This window comes from Phocoena phocoena, chromosome 4 (assembly GCF_963924675.1).
Source record: "Phocoena phocoena chromosome 4, mPhoPho1.1, whole genome shotgun sequence".
In the NCBI taxonomy this organism is placed as follows: Eukaryota; Metazoa; Chordata; class Mammalia; order Artiodactyla; family Phocoenidae; genus Phocoena; species Phocoena phocoena.
The window spans coordinates 53,073,287-53,090,813 of NC_089222.1; the positions used below are offsets into that span (position 1 = coordinate 53,073,287).

At 36.3% G+C, this 17,527-nt stretch overlaps 1 protein-coding gene across 6 annotated transcripts in view; it reads left to right on the plus strand.

Annotated features, from left to right (window-relative positions):
- NLGN1 (neuroligin 1) overlaps positions 1-17,527 on the plus strand; it is an 890,815-nt gene that overhangs the window by 345,666 nt on the left and 527,622 nt on the right. The gene's annotated exons all lie outside the window — the stretch shown is intronic.

A 17,527-nucleotide genomic window follows, 5' to 3' on the forward strand; every position in this document is an offset into this window, starting at 1 on the left:
ATGGCTTTTAGGGGATTTAATAAGACACTGCATGTGATGCAACATACATAGTAAACACTCAATAAAATGGAAAAAAGTTTGCTATTTTTGTCATTTTGCCACTTATATACAGTCTTTATAGTACAGTCTGTGAATCAGAAAACATACTACCAATAACATAGCACTTCAGAACTGAACTTGGAGTTCACTCAGTTTACAAAGTAAAAATCATTTGCTCACTCCTTTGTTCAAGCTGATTCCTCAACTTGCAGTAGTCTTGCTCCTGTCTTTCACCTCTCAAAATTCCTATGATTCTTTAAGTTTCACCTCAAATGCACTTCCACAAAGAAGCCTTCACTAAGACTGCACAGAAAAATTGAATCCCTCCTTTTTTCCCTTCCCATAGTAGTTTGCTGTTATCACTGATTTCAAACATCCTGATTTTAAAATTGTCTGCAAGTCTATCTTCCCATAGTATGATGAGATCTGTAAGCATATGGGGAATGGTTAGCACAATTTTGTGCATAGTAGGTTCTTCTAAACTGAAAAGAAAATGAGGAACTTCATTATCCTTGTGACTCATCTTAATTTTGCAATCATATGCCATCATTTAGAAACAAATTTATAAACGTAAATGCAGATGTGATGATTAGGGTATTTGAGCACATTGAGGAATATCATAATTCTAGAAAACTGTAGAGGAAGTAATTTTCTTGACTGGAGAGCAGTGGTAAATTCACTCATTTTTTATTTTTTATTTTAGTTTTTATTGAACTATAATTGACATACAATGTCCTGTTAGTTTCAGGTGATTTGATATTTTTACACATTAAAAATGATCACCATAAGTATAGTTACCATCTGTCACCACCGTCCGATGTTATTACAATATTATTGACTATATTCTCTATGCTGTACATGACATTATTGTGACATTTATTTTATCACAGGAAGTTTATAACTTTTAATCCCCTTACCCTATTTAGTCTGTCCCCTGACCCCTCTTCCTTCTGGCAACCACCAGTTTGTTCTCTGTATCTATGAGTCCATTCCTGTTTTGTTTTATTTGTTCATTTGTTTTGCTTTTTGGATTCAACATACAAGTGAAATCATACAGTATTTCTTTCTCTGTCTGACTTATTTCACTTAGCATAATATCCTCTAGGTCCATCCATTATCACAAATGGCAAAATTTCATTCCTTTTTGTGACTAATATTCCATTGTGTGTGTGTGTGTGTGTGTGTGTGTGTGTGTATCACATCTTCTTTATCCATTCGTCTATCGATGGACACTTAGGTTGAATACATATCCTGGCTATTGTAAATAATGCTACCATGAGTATAGGGGTGCATATATCTTTTTGATTTAGTATTTTCTTTTTCTTTGGATAAATACCCAGAAGTGGAATTGCTGGATCAAATGGTGGTTCTATTTTTAATTTTTTGAGAAGCATCCATACTGTTTTCCATAGTGGATGTACCAAGTTACATTCCCACCAATAGTGCACCAGAGGTCCCCTTTTTCCATGACCTCACCAACCCCTGTTATTTCTTGTCATTTTGGTAATAACCATTCTAACAGGTGTGAGGTGGTATCTAATTGTGGTTTTGATTTGAATTTCCCTGATAATTAGTGATGCTGAGCACTTTTTCATATACCTGTTGGCCATCTGCATGTTTTCTTTGGAAAAATGTATATTCAGGTCCTTTGCCCATTTTCTGATAGAGTGCATGCTTTTTTATATTGAGTCATATATGTTCTTTGTACATTTTGGATATCAACCTCTTATTGACATATGATTTGCAAATATATTTTCCCATTAATGGTTGCCTTTTCACTTTGTTGATGATTTCCTTGGCTGTATCATGTATTCCTATTTGTTTATTTTTTCTTTTGTTGCCCTGGCCTGAAGAGACATATCCAAAAATTATTGCTAAGTTCAATGTTAAAGAGCATGCTGCCTATGTTTTCTTTAGGAGTTTTATGGTTTCAGGTCTTACATTTAAGTACTTAATCCATTTTTGAGCTTATTTTTTTATGGTACAGGAAAGTGGTCCAGCTTCATTCTTTTGCATGTAGCTGTCCAGTTTTCCCAACATCATTTATTGAAGAAACTGTCTTTTCCCCACTGAATATTCTTGTCTCCTTTGTTGTAGATTAATTGACCATTTGTGCCTGGGTTTATTTCTAGGCTCTCTATTCTGTTCCGTTTATCTATGTGTCTGCTTTTGTACAAGTACCATACTGTTTTGATTGCTATGACTTTGTAGTATAGTTTGAAATCAGGAAGCATGATGCCTCCTGCTTTGTTCTACTTTCTCAAAATTGCTTTTGCTATTTAAGGTCTTTTGTGGTTCCGTAAAAATTGTAGGATTATTTGTTCTATTTCTTTGAAAAGTACCATTGGAATTTTGATAGGGATATCATTGAAGCTGTAGATCATTTGGGATAGTATGGACATTTTAACATGTTAATTTTTTCAATCCATGAGCATGGAATATCTTTCCACTTATTTGTGTCATCTTCAGTTTCTTTCATCAGGGTCCCATAGTTTTCAGAGTACATGCCTTTCACCTCCTTGGTTAAATTTATTCCTAGGTATTTTATTCTTCTTGATGTAGTTGTAAATTGGATTGTTTACTTCATTTCTCTTTCTGATAGTTTACTAGTGTATAGAAGTGCAACATACTTCTGTATATTAATTTTGTATCCTGAAATTTTACTGATTTCACATAATACCTTTTTTGGTGTGGCCTTTAGAATTGTTATATATAATATTATATCATCTGCAAACAGTGACAGTTATACTTTTTCCTTTCCAATTTGGATGTCTTTTATTACTTTCTTTTCGGTATGTGTAATTGCTGTGGCTACAACTACTGATACTATGTTGAATCAAAGTGGCAAGAGTGAGCATCCTTGTCTTATTTCTAATCTTAGAGAAAAAACTTTCAGCTTTTCATCATGAGTATAATGTTAGCTGTGGCTTTGTCATATATGGTTTTTATTATGTTGAGATATGTTTTCTGTATACCCATTTTATTGACATTTTATCATAAATGGATGTTGAATTTTGTTAGATGCTTTTTCTGCATCTACTGAGATGATCATATGATTTTTATCCTTCATTTTGTTCATGTGGTGTATCATGTTAATTGACTGTAGATGTTATACCATCCTTGCATCCTGGAATGAATCACACTTGATTATGATATATGATCCTTTTAATGTATTGTTGACTTTGACTTGCTAATATTTTATTGAGATGTTTGCATCTATGTTTATTAGGGATAGTGACCTATAATTGTTTTTCAGTGTCTATCTGGCTTTGGTAGCAGGGTAATGGTGACATTGTAAAATGGGTTTGGAAGTGTTCCTTTCTTTTCAATTTTTTGGAATAATTTGAGGAAGATAGGCATTAACTCTTTTTAAAATATTTGGTAGGTTTACACGTGAAGCCATCTGGACCTGAACTTTTGTTTGTTGGGAGTTATTTTTTGATTACTGAGTCAATTTCATTACTAGTAATTGGCCTATTCAGATTTTCTTTTTCTTCATAATTTAGTCTTGAAGATTATGTTTCTAGGAATTTATCTATTTCTTCTAGGTTGTCTAATTTGTTGTATTATCTTTGTACATAGTTTTCTTTTATGATCCTTTGCATTTCTGTGGTATGGTTATACTTTCTCCTCTTTAATTTCTAACTGTAATTATTTGAACTCTCTCTTTTTTTCTTGATGAGTCTGACTAAAGATGTGTCAATTTTGTTTATCTTGGCAATGAACCAGCTCTTAGTTTTATTGATGTGTTCTTTCCTTCTTTTCTTTTAGTTTTAGTTCATTTATTTCCACTCTATTGTTTATAATATTTTCTTTCTTCTACTAATTTGGGGCTTTGTGTATTCTTCTTTTCCTAGTTCCTTTAAATGTAAATTAGATTATTTAAGAATTTTCTTGTTTCTTCAGGTAAGCAGGCATTGCTATGAACTTCCTTCTTAGAATTGCTTTTGCTGCATCCCAAAGATTTTGGAACATTGTGTTTTCATTTTCATTTGTCTCAAGGTGTTTTCTGATTTCCTCTTTGATTTCTTCATTGACCTATTGGTTGCTTAATGGCATGCTGCTTTGTCTCCATGTGTTTGTACTTTTTAAAGTTTTCTTGTTATAATTGATTTCTAATTTAATACCATTGTGGTTAGAAAAGATACTTGATATGATTTCAATCTTCTTAAATTTATTGAGACTTGTTTTGTGGTCTAAATGTGATCTATCCTAGAAAATATCCCACGAGCATTTGAATAGTATTTGTATTCTGCTGTTCTGGATGGAATAGTCTATATATGTTTATTAAGTGAATCTGATCTAATGTGTTGTTTAAGGCCAATTTTTTTTTAATTGATTTTCTGTCTGGATGATCTACCAATGATGTAAGTGGGTGTTAAAGACCCCTACTATTACTGTATTACTGTCAATTTCGCCCTTTATTTCTGTTAATATTTACTTTAAATATTCAGGTGCTCTTATGTTGGACGCAAAAATGTTTACATTTATCATTATGTAATACCCCTTTATTATTATATAATACCCTCTTCACCTTTTGTTACAGTCTTTGTTTAAAAGTCTATTTCATCTGATATAAGTATTGTTACACCAGCTTTTTTTTTTCCATTGGCATGGTATGCCATTTTCCATCCCTTCACTTTCAGTCTGAATGCCTTTGGATTTGAAGTGAGTTTTGTAGGCAGCATAGAGAAATGTCTCATTTTTTTTAAGTCCATTCAGCCATCTTATGTCTTTTGTTTGAAGAGTTTAGTCCATTTACATGTAATTATTGATACGTAAGTACTTAATGCCATTTTGTAAATTGTTTTTGGATGTTTTTGCAGTTCCTCTCTGTTTCTTCTTCTCTTTCTCTCTTCCCTTCTAGTTTGATTGTTTTCTTTAGTGTTATCTTTAGATTCCTTCCTCATTTCCTTTTGTGTATTTATTATAATTTTTTTCTTTGTGGTTACCATGAGGTTCACATATAATATCCTATATATATAACAGCCTCTTTTAGTTTGATAGTAATTTAATTTTGAACACTTTCCAAAGCTTTATATTTTTACTCCCCCTGGCACATTTTATATGTTTGATAACACATTTTATGTATTACCTTTTATGTATTCCTCAAGTAATTATTTTATGTCAATTAATTTTACTACTTTTGTCTTTTACCTTTTATACTTGCTTTAGAAGTGATTGATTCACTACCTTTATCAAGTATTTATATTTTTCTCTGAAATTTTTCTTTTGTATGCCTTTTAAATTATCAGTGTCTTTTAGTTTAGAGAAGTCCCTTTAACTTTGCTTGTAAGGCTGGTTTAGTGGTGATGAACTGCTTTAGCTTTTGCATATCTGGGAAACTCTTAATCTCCTCTTCACTTCTGAATAATAACCTTGCCAGGTACAAAATTTTTGGCTGGCAGTTTTTTTTTTTCCTTTCAGAGCTTTGGGTATGTCATGTCACTGTCTTCTGACATGTAAAGTTTCTGCTGAGAAATCTTCTGAGAGCCTTATGGGGTATCCCTTGTACATAATAAGTTGGTTTTCTTTTGCTGTTTTTAAGATTCTCTCTTTATCTTTAACTTTTAACATTTTAATTATAGTGTTTCTTGGTGTATTTTTCTGTAGGTTATCTTATCTGGAACTTCCTGGGCTTCCTGGACCTGGATTTCTGTTTCCTTCTCCAGATGAGGGATATTTTCAGCCATTATTTTTTTCAAATAAATTTTCTGACCATTTCTCTCTCTCTTCTTCTGGAACTGTATCATGTGAATGTTATTCCACTTGAAATTGACTCAGAAGTCCCTTAAGTTATCCCCACTTCTTTTCATTCGTTTTCAGTTTTGCAGCTCTGTCTGGGTGTTTTCCAGGTCTCTGATTTGTGCTTTACTTCATCTATTCTGCTGTTGAACCCCTCTACTGTATTTTTCACTTAAGTTATAATGTCTGTTCGGTGCTTTCTTATATTTTTCTATCTCTTTGTTGAAATTCTCACTGTGTCCATCTATTTTTCTTTCAAGAATGGTGAGCATTTTTATAACCATTACTTTGAACTCTTTATCAGGTTGGTTGCTTATCTCCATTTCATAAAATCTTTTTCTGGGGATTTGCCTTGTTCTCTGTTTTGAAATATAATTCTCTGTCTCATTTTGCATATCTCTTTCTGTTTGTCTATATGTATTAGCTGAAATAGCTACCTCTCTCAATCTTGAAGGTGTGGTCTATATAGAAGCAGATCCATGTAGCCCAAAACCACAATCTGCCCTGGCCACCAGAGCCAGGCACTCTATGGATGTCCCTCATGTGGACTGCATGCATCCACTGGCTGTGATAGGGCCACGACTGCTGTGCAGGGAGGGAGGGGCTCAGTGCACTCCCCCCGACCAGATGATGGCTCAGTCATCGCATGGGGAGGATCAGATTTGAGTCACTTAATTGCCCTGGTTACAGCTTCATCTTCGTATGAGATAGGCAGGGCTTGGGGCATTTGCCTGGCCCAGTTGCAGCTCAGCTGCTGGGAGGATGTAGCTCAGGACTCTCATCCTTCCTGGTGTGGCATGGGATGGTCAGAGCCCTTCCTCTGGTACTAGCAGGATATAGATAGTGCACCAAAAGTGACAGCTGTAGGCTCCATAACCAGCAAGTTAGAATGAGATTATAAAAATGGCATCCACCACTGCTTCCATCCTCAGATAAAGTTCCTGTTGGTCCCTAACTCTCTGACAGATGGTTTAAAATTAGTAGGTGGGTCTCCCTCACTTATGGTATAGATGCTTCTCAATCTGTTGCTTTTGCACTGGATCTCAGGGCCAGTGGGTTTGTCCACAAGCCCTTTAACTGCAGGATCTCTCTTCCCTACCAGCCTATGATTCTCCTTATCGTAATCCCTTTTGATTTTCAAACCAGACCTTTTGGAGGCTCATCTTTCCAGTCCCAGCCCCCAGGATTGGTGTGGCTGATGTGGGGCATAATACCTTCACTCCTAGAGGGAGAGTTCTGTAATTTTGGGATCTCTTCTGATTATGAGGACACCACAACGGGGGGTGGGGGGGTGTCTGAGGAAGGCTGTGTTTCTGACTCTCTTACCCTTCCTGATACATCTCTTTTGTTTTTTTACTATGGAGGTACTGTTCATTTACTGCTCAGGTCCTTTTCAAGGAAAATTATTTCATATGTAGGTATAAATTTGTTGTATCCTTGGGAGGAGGTGAGTTCAGGGTCTTCCTACATTGTCATTTTGAATGCCTTCATTTTTAATTGATGGGCTAAAGAACTACTCCTTGAATGAGTAAGTACTCAAGGGATAAAATGAGAACTTGAGTTGTACAAGGTTTGAATGTGACACTGTATTTTAAAAATAAAAGCTAGTAAATGGGTAATTTGAGTTTCATTCATTTATCCATTCATTTCTTTCAAATATTTATTGAGCCTTCAATAGGGCTCTAGAATTTAAAATATTATTACCTTACCCTCCAAGATTTCAATATTGTTAAAATATGGTAACATTAGACTTGATAATTAGAATGTTTACACCTGATTTAGATTTTTAAAAATAAGTTTTGATATTTATTTAAACAAATTATTTTGTACATGCTGTATTGTAAGAATGGGAATCCTTTGAGGAAGAAGATGGGGAAACAAATAAATATTCTAATTCTAAGTATATATATATATATATATATACATACATATGTGTATATATATATATACATCTTCAAATAGCTGTGCATTCAAATTTTAACAGGTTATAATTAACTTGAAGTCTTTTCAGTCTTGAATTTAACAAAAAAACAGTAAAGTGTAATCTTATTTTTAAAAATTCTATAGTTCTCTTTGATGAATGAGAGTAATGATCAGTACACTGATAAAAGAGAACTATAGAATCATTAGTATTGATCATTATTGATCATTAGTATTGATCATTAATCATTAGTATTGACCATTCATTAGTATTGATCAGAGGGAACAAAATCCTTGGTACATTTTTATTAGTCATATAAATATGTGTTTCAGTTATTTAAAGGGAGAAGAGATTTAAAAGATTATTGACTCATTTCCATTTTCCCTTATGTAGATGTTAAAGTTTTTGGGTTTTTTTAATGAATTAATTAATTTATTTTTGGCTGTGTTGGGTCTTCGTTGCTGTGTGCGGGCTTTCTCTACTTGCATCGAGTGGTGGCTACTCTTCGTTGTGGTGCGTGGGCTTCTCATTGTGGTGGTTTCTCTTTGTTGCAGAGCACAGGCTCTAGGCACACGGGCTTCAGTAGTTGTGGCATGCGGGCTCAGTAGTTGTGGCATGCGGGCTATAAAGCGCAGGCTCAGTAGTTGTGGCGTATGGGCTTAGTTGCTCTGTGGCATGTGGTATCTTCCTAGACCAGGGCTCGAACACGTGTCCCCTGCATTGGCAGACGGATTCTTAAACATTGTGCCACCAGGGAAGTCCCGAGGTTAAAGTTTTGACTAACTTATTCTTATCTTAAATAGTGTACAGTGGAAAGAATTTTTTTTTAATTTGAAAGAACACTTTTTATTATAATGAAGTAAAAATCAAATTTTTTCACATTTTCTCATACTGAATAATGAAATTTTATAAGATACTCTGTTTAAAAAAGAATATGAAAAAATGAATAAAGCAAAATTATAATGATTGTGCTTCTCAAATTTACACAAAATCAAATTTTCATATATGTTTAAATTCACTAATTTCCTAACAAGTCAATGTATTCAGAACTGTATAATCTCTTTCCTTTATTTTACTTTACCTTTGCAAAGTTATAATTACAAAAAAAAAAAAAAGTGATTATATTGTGTTTGTAAACACTCACAGTCTAAAGATAAAGTTAAAATCTCCCTTTACCCTTATCCAAACTCTCTTCCATTCCCAGAAACAACTTACTGTAATCAGTATATCTGCCATCATTTCCTATATATTTACAGGCCTACTCATTGATTTTGCAAGAACATTTTACGTGTATTTTAAAACATACACATCATTCTGCACCCTTTTTCTTTGCCTTTTTTTGGTCTTTTAGTAAGTTAATGGCTTTATCTCTAATGCATTTAAAATTTTTTAAGTTTAGCTCATATTTTTGGTTACTATTATGAATGGACAATTTTCTTTATAATATTTTCTGATTGCTCATAATTATTATATTTGAAAGCTTTTGATTTTTATGTGTTAAAACTGCTGAACTCATTCCTATAGTTTGACCTAGATTAAGTCGTCTATGTAAATGCTAATATTTCTTACAGATTTTGAAAATATTGTTTCTTCTTTTCCTATAAATACATCTTTGTGGGGGGCTTTCTATTTTTTGGCATAAAATTCTTCTCTACTGAGTAGAATCAATGATGGAATTAATGACTCATTATATCACAATCATAAAGCAACTTCTTTTTTTCCTATTGTGCCTTTTTATCCACTTGGTGGACAATTTCCTGTCCCTTGGAGGAAATTACAGTGGTCCCCTAGACCACTGTAATTGTGAAAAACTCACATTTTATTCAAAGTTAAATTTCTTTTCTCCCTCAACTTGCTACTGCTACTTGCTACTGCTTCAGATCAGAAGCCTGCACCAGAGAATGGGGTGTGGTGGCCTTTTTCTCTTCCCATTCCTGCTCCTTAGTGACTCTGATCCTCCTTCCCACTCATTGAGTGTGTTCTTTTGTTCTTTTGTGGGTTGCCTGACTCCTTCAACTGCAGCTTCCTCTCCCTCTGCCAGCAGGTTATAATTCCTCTCAATTTTGCATCCAAGGGCACCACTTGGACATCTTTTGAAAAAGCTGTTTTACTGTGTCTAAAGCCTGCTTGGGTAAACTTTCTTTTCAAATAACCCGTGGTCAACATCTCTAACATGAATTCCATATTCACTCTCCTGGAAGTATTCACCTTTGGTCTTCAATCAGTGCAAGGGCAGTTACTGCCCCAATACAACATTCTGCCCCTCTGCCATGACTCATTTCTGTCAATTTTTTTTTTTTCGTTACGTGGGCCTCTCACTGTTGTGACCTCTCCCGTTGCGGAGCACAGGCTCCGGACGCGCAGGCTCAGTGGCCATGGCTCACGGGCCCAGCTGCTCCACGGCATGTGGGATCTTCCCAGACCGGGGCACGAACCTGCGTCCCCTACATCGGCTGGCGGACTCTCAACCACTACGCCACCAGGGAAGCCCCATTTCAGTCAATTTTTGCCTGTACTTTTTCCCACTGAGCTCCAAGGCATGCATACCAAGCTCTTCAATCCACTCTTTGAAGCTGCTCATACTGAATGGGAAGTGAGGCAAAGCATTCATCTTCCCTCCTCCATGGGGAGGGGAAGGAAAATGTGCCCACGTATAAATCATTTATTTCCGTATAATCAGTATTGGGGTAGGAGTCACAAGCCAGCTTTTTGGTCACCTCCTTTGCTAATTCTACATAGACAATCTAGAAGCTCAGTTAGGAGTAATTTTGTTCTTAACCTTTTCTAAGAAAGAAAACATTCATATAAATTCATATAAACATCTTTTTTAAAAAAGATTTTTTGATGTGGACCATTTTTAAAGTCTTTATTGAATTTGTTACAGTATTGTTTCTGGGTTTTTTTTTTATATGTATATGTTTTGGTTTTTTGGCCCTGGGCATGTGGGATCCTAGCTCCGCCACCACGGATCGAACATGCACTCCTGGCATTGGAAGGTGAACTCTTAACCACTGGACCGCCAGGAAAGTCCCCCTAAATATCTTGTTTCTTAAAAAATCCTGGGGCTTCCCTGGTGGTGCAGTGGTTGAGAGTCCGCCTGCCAATGCAGGGGACACGGGTTCGTGCCCCGGTCTGGGAGGGTCCTGTATGCCGCGGGGCGGCTGGGCCCCTGAGGCATGGCCGCTGAACCTGCGCGTCTGGAGCCTGTGCTCCGAAACGGGAGAGGCCACAACAGTGAGAGGCCTGCGTACCGCAAAAAAAAAAAAAATCCTGGCCATCTGTTACCATTAAATGTGGGTTTTTTTAATAAATTTCAAGTAGATAACTTTCATTACTTTATTAAAATTTGTTGAATTAATAATTAAATTGAATACCTATTTGTGCCATGCACTGTTTTTGATCCTGGAGATATAACAGTAGGAGGAAAAGTACTCTGTCTTACATTGTAGTTGGAGGAGGAGTCATAAATGTATAATACACACAGATAATTACATATATAAATATATCCAATATTTTAGAAGTTGATAAGTGCTATAAAGTAAACAAAACATGGTTATGTGACAGAGTGACTTGGGTATGAAAGCAGATGAGTTGGGGGAGAAAAGGTTTCTTTATAGAGTTGGCATTTAAGGTGGATTATCAAGTGGAACTAATCTTGTAAGGAACAGAGAACCTTCTAGTCAGGGAAAGTAGCATCTGTGAAGTCATAAGATTAGGATATAATTACATAACTAAGAAACAGAAAGAAGGACTGTATAGCTATAGAACAGTGAGGAAGGCAGAGAGTAGATTCATTCAAATAGCAGAGCATGTGGACCATGGTAAAGAGTCTAAATTTTAATTTTTTTTTACATCTTTATTGGAGTATAATTGCTTTACAATTGTGTGTTAGTTTCTGCTTTATAACAAAGTGAATCAGTTATACATATACATATACATATGTTCCCATATCTCTTCCCTCTTGCGTCTCCCTCCCTGCCACCCTCTCTATCCCACCCCTCCAGGCGGTCACAAAGCACCAAGCTGATCTCCCTGTGCTATGCGGCTGCTTCCCACTAGCTATCTAACTTACGTTTGGTAGTGTATATATGTCCATGCATCTCTCCTTTTGTCAAAGCTTACCCTTCCCCCTCCCTGTATCCTCAAGTCCATTCTCTAGTAGGTCTGTGTCTTTATTCCTGTCTTACCCCTAGGTTCTTCATGACATTTTTTTTTCTTAAATTCCATATATATGTGTTAGCATACAGTATTTGTCTTTCTCTTTCTGACTTACTTCACTCTGTATGACAGACACTAGGTCTATTCACCTCATTACAAATAGCTCAATTTCATTTCTTTTTAAGGCTGAGTAATATTCCATTGTATATACGTGCCACATCTTCTTTATCCATTCATCCGATGATGGACAATTAGGTTGTTTCCATCTCTGGGCTATTGTAAATAGAGCAGCAATGAACATTTTGGTACATGACTCTTTTTGAATTATGGTTTTATCAGGGTATATGCCCAGTAGTGGGATTGCTGGGTCATATGGTAGTTCTATTTGTAGTTTTATAAGGAAACTCCATACTGTTCTCCACAGTGGCTGTATCAATTTACATTCCCACCAACAGTGTAAGAGGGTTCCCTTTTCTCCACACCCTCTCCAGCATTTATTGTTTCTAGATTATTTGATGATGGCCATTCTGACTGGTGTGAGATGATATCTCATTGTAGTTTTGATTTGCATTTCTCTAACGATTAGTGATGTTGAGCATTCTTTCATGTGTTTGTTGGCAGTCTGCATATCTTCTTTGCAGAAATGTCTATTTAGGTCTTCTGCCCATTTTTGGATTGGGTTGTTTGTTTTTTTGTTATTAAGCTGCATGAGCTGCTTATAAATTTTGGAAATTAATCCTTTGTCAGTTGCTTCATTTGCAAATATTTTCTCCCATGGTGAGGGTTGTCTTTTGGTCTTGTTTATGGTTTCCTTTGCTGTGCAAAAGCTTTGAAGTTTCATTAGGTTCCATTTGTTTATTTTTGTTTTTATTTCCATTTCTCTAGGAGGTGGGTCAAAAAGGATCTTGCTGTGATTTATGTCATAAAGTGTTCTGCCTATGTTTTCCTCTAAGAGTTTGATAGTTTCTGGCCTTACATTTAGGTCCTTAATCCATTTTGAGCTTATTTTTGTGTATGGTGTTAGAGAGTGATCTAATCTCATACTTTTACATGTACCTGTCCAGTTTTCCCAGCACCACTTATTGAAGAGGCTGTCCTTTCTCCACTGTACATTCCTACCTCCTTTATCAAAGATAAGGTGACTGGGTTTACCTGGTGGCACAGTGGTTGAGAGTCTGCCTGCCAATGCAGGGGACACGGGTTCGTGCCCCGGTACAGGAAGGTCCCACATGCCGTGGAGTGGCTGGGCCCGTGAGGCATAGCCACTGAGCCTGCGCGTCTGGAGCCTATTGCTCTGCAACGGGAGAGGCCACAACAGTGAGAGGCCTGCGTACTGCAAAAACAAACAAACAAACAAGCAAACAAAAAAAAGATAAGGTGACCATATGTGCATGTGTTTCTCTCTGGTCTTTCCATCCTGTTCCATTTATCTATCTTTCTGTTTTTGTGCCAGTACCATACTGTGTTGATTACTGTAGCTTTGTAGTATAGTCTGAACTCAGCATCCTGATTCCTCCAGCTCCGTTTTTCGTTCTTAAGATTGCTTTGGCTATTCGGGGTTTTTTGTGTTTCCATACAAATTGTGAGAATTTTTTGTTGTAGTTCTGTGAAAAATACCAGTGGTAGTTCGATAGGGATTGCATTGAATCTGCAGATTGCTTTGGGTAGTAGAGTCATTTTCACAATGTTGATTCTTCCAATCCAAGAACATGGTATCTCTCTCCATCTATTTGTATCATCTTTAATTTCTTTCATCAGTGTCTTATAATTTTCTGCATACAGGTCTTTTGTCTCCTTAGGTAGGTTTATTCCTAGATATTTTATTCTTTTTGTTGCAATGGTAAATGGGAGTGTTTTCTTGATTTAACTTTCAGATTTTTCATCATTAGTGTATAGGAATGCCAGAGATTTCTGTGCATTAATTTTGTATCCTGCTAGTTTACCAAATTCATTGATTAGCTCTAGTAGTTTCCTGGTAGCATCTTTAGGATTCTCTATGTATAGTATCATGTCATCTTCAAACAGTGACAGCTTTACTTCTTCTTCTCTGATTTGGATTTCTTTTATTTCCTTTTCTTCTCTGATTGCTGTGGCTAAAACTTCCAAAACTATGTTGAATAAGAGAGGTGGGAGTGGGCAACCTTGTCTTGTTCCTGATCTTAGTGGAAATGCTTTCAGTTTTTCACCATTCAGGATGATGTTGGCTGTGGGTTTGTCATATATGGCCTTTATTATGTTGAGGAACATTCCCTCTATGCCTACTTTCTGCAGGTTTTTATCATAAATGGGTGTTGAATTTTGTTGAAAGCTTTTTCTGCATCTATTGAGATGATCATATGGTTTTTCTCCTTCAATTTGTCAATATGGTGTATCACGTTGATTGATTTGTGTATATTGAAGAATCCTTGCATTCCAGGAATAAACCCCACTTGGTCATGTTGTATGATCAGTTTAATGTGCTGTTGGATTCTGTTTGCTAGTATTTTGTTGAGGATTTTTGCATCTTTGTTTATCAGTGATATTGGCCTGTAGTTTTCTTTCTTTGTGACATCCTTGTCTGGTTTTGGTATCAGCGTGACGGTGGCCTCGTAGAATGAGTTTGGGAGTGTTCCTCCCTCTGCTATATTTTGGAAGAGTTTGAGAAGGATGGGTGTTAGCTCTTCTCTAAATGATTGATAGAATTCGCCTGTGAAGCCATCTGGTCCTGGTCTTTTGTTTGTTGGAAGATTTTTAATCACAGTTTCAATTTCAGTGCTTGTGATTGGTCTGTTCATATTTTCTATTTCTTCCTGGTTCAGTTTTGGCAGTTTGTCCATTTCTTCCAGTTTGTCCATTTTATTGGCATAGAGTTGCTTGTAGTAATCTCTCATGATCTTTTGTATTTCTGCAGTGTGAGTTGTTACTTCTCCTTTTTCATTTCTAATTCTGTTTATTTGAGTCCTCTCCCTTTTTTTCTTGATGAGTCTGGCTAATGGTTTATCGATTTTGTTTATCTTTTCAAAGAACCAGCTTTTAGTTTTATTGATCTTTGCTATTGTTTCCTTCATTTCTTTTTCATTTATTTCTGATCTGATTTTTATGATATCTTTCCTTCTGCTAACTTTGGGGTTTTTCTGTTCTTCTTTCTGTAATTGCTTTAGGTGCAAAGTTAGGTTGTTTATTCGAGATGTTTCCTGTTTCTTAAGGTAGGATTGTATTGCTATAAACTTCCCTCTTAGAACTGCTTTTGCTGCATCCCATAGATTTTGGGTCATCGTGTCTCCATTGTCCTTTGTTTCTAGGTATTTTTAAATTTCCTCTTTGATTTCTTCAGTGGTCACTTCGTTATTAATTAGTGTATTGTGTAGCCTCCATGTGTTTGTATTTTTTACAGATCTTTTCCTGTAATTGATATCTAGTCTCATAGCATTGTGGTCGGAAAAGATACTTGATACAATTTCAATTTTCTTAAATTTACCAAGGCTTGATTTGTAACCCAAGATATGATCTATCCTGGAGAATGTTCCATGAGCACTTGAGAAAAATGTGTATTCTGTTGTTTTTGGATGGAATGTCCGATAAATATCAATTAAGTCCATCTTGTTTAATGTCTCATTTAGAGCTTGTGTTTCCTTATTTATTTTCATTTTGGATGATCTGTCCATTGGTGAAAGTGGGGTGTTAAAGTCCCCTACTATGATTGTGTTACTGTCGATTTCCCCTTTTATGTCTGTTAGTATTTGCCTTATGTATTGAGGTGCTCCTATGTTGGGTGCATAAATATTTACAATTGTTATATCTTCTTCTTGGATCGATCCCTTGATCATTATGTAGTGTCCTTCTTTGTCTCTTCTAGTAGTCTTTATTTTAAAGTCTATTTTGTCTGATATGAGAATTGCTACTCCAGCTTTCTTTTGGTTTGCATTTGCATGAAATATCTTTTTCCATCCCCTCACTTTCAGTCTGTATGTGTCTCTAGGTCTGAAGTGGATCTCTTGTAGACAGCAAATATATGGGTCTTGTTTTTGTATCCATTCAGGCAATCTGTTTCTTTTGGTGGGAGCATTTAGTCTATTTACATTTAAGGTAATTATTGACATGTATGTTACTCTTCCGATTTTCTTAATTGTTTTGGGTTCGTTACTGTAGGTCTTTTCCTTCTCTTGTGTTTCTTGCCTAGAGAAGTTCCTTTAGCAGTTGTTGTAGAGCTGGTTTGGTGGTGCTGAACTCTCTCAGCTTTTGCTTGTCTGTAAAGGTTTTAATTTCTCCATCAAATCTGAATGAGATCCTTGCTGGGTAGAGTAATCTTGGTTGTAGGTTTTTCTCGTTCATCACTTTAAATATGTCCTGTCACTCCCTTCTGGCTTGCAGAGTTTCTGCTGAAAGATCAGCTGTTAACCTTATGGGGTTTTTCTTGTGTGTTATTTGTTGTTTTTCCCTTGCTGCTTTTAATATGTTTTCTTTGTATTTAATTTTTGACAGTTTGATTAATATGTGTCTTGGCGCATTTCTCCTTGGATTTATCCTGTATGGGACTCTCTGTGCTTCCTGGACTTGATTAACTATTTCCTTTCCCATATTAGGGAAGTTTTCAACTATAATCTCTCCAAATATTTTCTCAGGCCCTTTCTTTTTCTCTTCTTCTTCTGGAACCCCTATAATTCGAATGTTGGTGCATTTAATGTTGTCCCAGAGGTCTCTGAGACTGTCCTCAGTTCTTTTCATTCTTTTTTCTTTATTCTGCTCTGCAGTAGTTATTTCCACTATTTTATCTTCCAGGTCACTTATCCGTTCCTCTGCCTCAGTTATTCTGCTATTGATCCCATCTATAGTAATTTTAATTTCAGTTATTGTGTTGTTCATAATTTCTTGTTTCATCCTTAGTTCTTCTAGGTCCTTGTTAAATGTTTCTTGCATTTTGTCTATTCTATTTCCAAGATTTTGGATCATCTTTACTATCATTATTATGAATCCTTTTTCAGGTAGACTGCCTACTTCCTCATCATTTGTTAGGTCTGGTGGGATTTTATCTTGCTCCTTCACCTACTGTGTGTTTTTCTGTCTTCTCATTTTGCTTATCTTACTGTGTTTGGGGTCTCCTTTTTGCAGGCTGTAGGTTCGTAGTTCCCGTTGTTTTTGGTGTCTGTCCCAGTTTTGGCTAAGGTTGATTCAGTGGGTTGTGTAGGCTTCCTGGTGGAGGGGACTAGTGCCTGTGTTCTGGTGGATGAGGCTGGATCTTGTCTTTTTGGTGGGCAGGTCCACATATGGTGGTGTGTTTTGGGGTGTCTGTGGACTTATTATGATTTTGGGCAGCCTCTCTGCTAATGGGTGGGGTTGTGTTCCTGTCTTGCTAGTTGTTTGGCATAGGATGTCCAGCACTGTAGCTTGCTGGTCGTTGAGTGAAGCTGGGTGCTGGTGTTGAGACTGAGATCTCTGGGAGATTTTCGCTGTTTGATATTATGTGGAGCTGGGAGGTCTCTTGTGGACCAGTGTCCTGAAGTTGGCTCTCCCCCCTCAGAGACACAGCAGCGACTCCTGGCTGCAGCACCAAGAGCCTTTCATCCACACGGCTCAGAATAAAAGGGAGAAAAAGTAGAAAAAAAGAATTAGTAGAAGTAGAAAGAAAGAAAGAAAGGAGGGAGGGACGGAGGAACGAAGGAAGGAGGGAAGGAAGGAAAAAATAAA